Source organism: Panthera tigris, chromosome B2 (genome assembly GCF_018350195.1).
Source record: "Panthera tigris isolate Pti1 chromosome B2, P.tigris_Pti1_mat1.1, whole genome shotgun sequence".
NCBI lineage: Eukaryota > Metazoa > Chordata > Mammalia > Carnivora > Felidae > Panthera > Panthera tigris.
This window is the reverse complement of record NC_056664.1, coordinates 81500263-81505283: the sequence shown is the minus strand read 5'-3', so window position 1 is coordinate 81505283 and position 5021 is coordinate 81500263. Positions and strand designations below refer to the sequence as shown.

Here is a 5021-nt window from a genome sequence, read left to right as displayed (position 1 = left end):
GAAACATATTGTGTCACTTGCTTTTGGCATCCGTAGTTTCAGAAGAGATATCTGCTCTTATTTGCTGTTCTCCTAAGGTTAATGCAGCATCTGTATTAGTTTTCAGAAGTTTAATTATGATGCATCTTTGACTTTTTGGATTATCTTATTTGACATTCACAAGCTTCTTAAATTTATAAAGTTATGTATTTCATCAAGTTTGGGAAACTTTCAGCCTTTACTTCATCAAATGCTTTTTCAGTACAGCTTTTGCAATATGATTGCCTTTCTCCTCCCCTTCTGGGACTCTAATGATAAGAATGATAACTTTTTTTTTTTTCATGGAAACTAGATACTCTTTACTACTTTACTGAATTAAAAAAATTCAAGATCCTGTATTTTTACAAGGCTTCTTTACATAAAGTAGGATTTCTAATTGACAGATTTGGAAATCAGTCTGAATGAGACAAACTATGGATTCAATATGCACGTGAGATTTCCTCATACCATTACCCTGACATAGATTTGATATCCACCCTGAAAAGAATCCTCTAAAAAATTGTTTCAAAGCCCCTTTGAAATTGCAATAGTGCAGCAAAACCACAGGTAAACGACTGCCTGTTAACCTATTATTTCAAATTTAGCCTGAAAAGCCAACAGGCATATTTTTGTGCAATTTTTAAAAACATCTTAAGCTGAAATATCAAATCTGAATGGCGCTATCCCTTCACAGAAGGCAAGAAACGGCCCGCACATCATGTCGGAGGTCATCATGTCCTTGGTGCCGTAGGCTATGAACGTGGACCTCCTCAGGGTCTGGTTGATGTGGAAATAAGGGCGGTAGTGCAGTGCAGACTGCTGCTGCTGCTGCTTCCACCATTGCTTGAAGACTGTGTCCTAGGAATCATGAAAGATAGGGTTTCCAGCACTCCTTTTGGTCTAGGGTGGTGGAGGGGTGGGGGAAGATGATGATCTTCATTGCCATTCCTTCTCCTTTTCCTGGGGCAGAGGCTCTCGCTCATGACAACCGGTGAAAGAGAGCAAAGCAGCACCATTTCAAGAGAAAAAGTTCTAAAAGGTGAAGCAGCCACCTCCCCACTCCTCCCCGCCCCCCCCCCCCCCCGCGCCCCCGGCCGGGGACCTTGGCTTCTCCCACTGTGCAGGTGGACGCTGCCACCATGAGTACCACTCTGTGGGAGAAATGGTAGCTTTTCATTATTTTCCTATAAGTCCCTGAACACTGTTCATTTTTTTTAGTCCATTTTGTTTCAGTTCTATTGATCAACCTTCAAGTTCACTAATTCTACTCTCTGTCTTTTCCCAGTGAGTCCATTTAGCAAGTTTTTAATTTTGGTTATTATATTTTCAGTACTGCAGTTTCCATTTGGTTCCTTTTTTATAACATCCATTTCTTTGCTGAGGTTTTCTACGTTTTTTCTTTTCAAGAGAATGGCTATTCTTTGTGGGAGTATTTTTATTATAGCTGCTTTGAAATCCTTTTCAAGTGTTCTAATATTTGTGTTGGCATCTATCTGTTCATTGTCTTTTCTCATTCATGTTGTGATTTCCTTGTTCTTGGTATAATGAGTGATTTTTTTTTTTTATTGTATCCTGGACAATTTGGATATTCTAATATTGTGGATTCAATTTTGTGTTTGTTTTTTATTTTTAGCAGGCATTCCACTCCTGAAGTATAGCCAGAGAACTGGCCAGGTATTTATGTTCAGCAGTTCATTGGTCCCCACCCACACCACCCTAACAAAAGTATGGCTGGGACTCACAATGCCTCACTGTCTCTGAATGGAGGTGTAAAATCAGCTCCTGATGGGCCTCACTGAAAGGTGAAAATGGTGATATTCTGTGTATATTGGGCTAAATAAAATCCATCAAGTTTTTGAAAAGAAAAGTAACCTTATCCACATTTATTGCCATTCTTGCCAGCTCTCGAACTCAAACCAAACTTTGTTGTCAGGCCTCCCTTGAAAACTAGGAACTGACTCAGGCCTGGGTACTGGGAAAGTGGCAATGATCATCATGGTCCTAGAATCTCTAGTCTTAGAATTTTTGGGGTTATAAAGAGGAGATTCTATGATTCCCATGATTAATTATCACCACTAATATCCCTGTAAGTCAGACCATTCTGATTTCCACACTATCTCTCTTCAATATTATGGAAAACATATGCCATAACATATTCCATAACTGCTACTATTTTGTCCTGCCATTTAGGGGCTTGCTATAATCAATGAAATAGGAGAAATCTTGTCAATGACAGCAGCACTGTCACTACAATACAGCCACAATTACAGTCACTACAATACTTTACAAGATGCTAATGCTCCATAATCTGTAAAATTCTTTCAGTGTTTTGGTGAATATATTCCAAGTCCTTTCAGGAAATATAATTAGGGTTTGTGTGTGTGTGTGACAAATCCAATCCAGTATTTTTTTCCTCCCTAAGGTTTAGATTCTTTCTCTACTATACCAAGGAATTTATGGTAACTCAAATATTTAAAGTACTCATTCAAGGTCAATAGAAGAGCATATCTGCTGTTTCACATCTCTCTGAATTTTTCTTCCTCTGACTCTAGAACCTCCTTTAAAGAGTTCACCTGATAAAGTCAGGCTCACCTGGGTAATCTTCCTTTAATTAACTTAATGTCTACTGATTACAAAACACTTAACATCTTTATATCTAGAAAGTCCCTTAGATTTAATGTAATCATTGAAATGATATTCCATCAAACTTACATCTCCTGCCCACACTAAAGGGAAAGGGATTGTGAAGGGATTGTGTATATACACAAGAGGGTGTGAATGTTGAGGACTCCTAAAATCCTATCTCCCAAACCCTTCAAGTATAATCTCTAAAGGTAATTGTATATAAATAAAGATATTCAAAAATAAGCAAAATATGTCATTTTAAGAACCAAGGACAAAATAACTAAGCGTCTTGAGTTTTACTAAAAAAAAAAAAAAATTGACCCCGTTTATTAAAAGGTAAACGTTTTCAGTGTTTGGCGATACCAGACGTATTAAAGAAACAGCAGAATAGAATTAGCTTCCCTTCAAAGACTGTTTAATTTCTGTTATGTCCATGAAAAGTTTTCTGACTTAATATGAAGTACAAGATACAGGCCTCTAATTTTCAACATATGTTCAAAGAATTATAAATGGGAATTTTTTTATTTCTTATACCGAATCATCTTGAGATAAATCCATGTGTGTCAGTCTATATTTAATTAAAATCTTATCAACTATTACATATCTAAAAGCAGAACTTCAAAATATATTAATCAAAACGCAAGAGAACTGAAGGGAAAAATAGACAAATCTATAATTATAGTTGGAGATTTCAGCTTCTCTCTCTCTCCCTCTCTCTCTCTTTCTCTCTCTCTCTCTCCCTGGAATTAACAGAACAAATAAGTCAGTAAGTATATGATGGACATAACAAATACTTTTAATACATTTGATCTTATTGAAAGAATATAGCAGAATGCACATTTTTTTCAAGTACACATGAAATCTTCATCAACATAGGCTACATTCTGGCCATAAACAAAATCTTAGCAAATTAAAAAGACTAAAAATAACACAAATAGAAGTTCATAAGGGCATTAAAGTAGGATCAAAACAAAAATATATTTGGAAAATCTGCAAATATTTAGAAACTAAATAACATACATTGAAATAACTTATATTTCAAAGGGAAAGCCTCAAGGGGAATTAAAAAAAATTTTGAGCTGAAGTAAAATTAAAATATAGCCCACCAAAATTTATAGGATATATCTAAAGCAATGTGTAGAGGAAAATTAATAGAGCTAAACACTTGTTTTGAAAAAATAAGTAAAGTATCACTAACCTTAGCTTCTAGCTTGAGAAACTAAACAATGAAGCCAAAATTAAACCTGAAGACAGCAGAAGAACAGAAATAATAAAATTAAGAGCAAACATGAATAAAATTTTAAAAAATGAAAATAGAGAAAAACAATGAAAATAAAACTGATTCTATAAAAATATAGATGTCAGTGACATCTATGCCTATAGATTCTACAATTTCAATGAACCAACTAACTCCTTGGAAGATACAAACTGCCAAAACTCACTCAGAAGGAAGAAACAGAATGTCCCTATACCTATAAGATAATTTAAATTAATAATTTAAAATATTTCACTTAAGAAAAGTCCAGTCCCTAACTGCCATCACAGGTCATTTCTGAGAAATATTTGGGGAAGAAATACCACCAAATCAATACAAACTCTTCTAGAAAATTGAAGAAGAGGAAATACTTCCTAACTCCTTTTAGTAGGTCAGCATTACTCTAATAACAAAACCAAATAAAGATTAGAAAAGAAAGTTAAATACCAATATCCCATAAGATCTTAGATGCAAAAATTCTCAACAAACTATTAGCAAACAAAATCCGGGAATATATAAAAAGAAAAATAGACTTCATCCAAGTGGGGTTCATTTGAGGAAATGCAAACCTGGTTCAGCATTAGAAAATCAACTAAAATAGTGCTCGCTTCAGCAGCACATAAACTAAAATTGGAACGATACAGAGAAGATTAGCATGGCCCCTGCACAAGTATGATATGTGAAGTGTCACAAATATGAAATTTGTGAAGTGTCCCATATTTTTTTGAGGAGGGCACCTGTTGGGATGAGCACTGGGTGTTGTATGGAAACCAATTTGACAATAAATTTCATATTAAAAAATAATTAAAAAAAGAAGCAAGATCTCCAAAAAATAAAAAAAGAAAAGAAAAGAAAATCAACTAAAATAATTCATTATATTAGCAGAATAATGAAGAAAATTATCTAATCCTGTCAATATATGGGGGGGAGCTTTTAGCAAAGTTCAACATTTATTCATGATTTAAAACTCTCAGGAAACTAACAGTAAAGGAAAGCTTCCTTAACCTGATAAAGGGATTTTACTTAAAACTGAGCATTGTCCTTATACTTAATGATGGAAGACTGAATGCTTTTCCACAAGACTGAGAACCAGGCAAAAATGTCCTTTCTCACAATTTTATTC

General features: G+C 34.7%; 1 non-coding gene across 1 annotated transcript; it reads left to right on the top strand.

The window, feature by feature from the left end:
- The first annotated feature begins 4498 nt into the window (after positions 1-4498).
- Positions 4499-4604, top strand: LOC122238882. The gene has a single exon (XR_006218033.1). It is a non-coding gene; the product is annotated as a U6 spliceosomal RNA (small nuclear RNA).
- Positions 4605-5021: the final 417 nt, after the last annotated feature.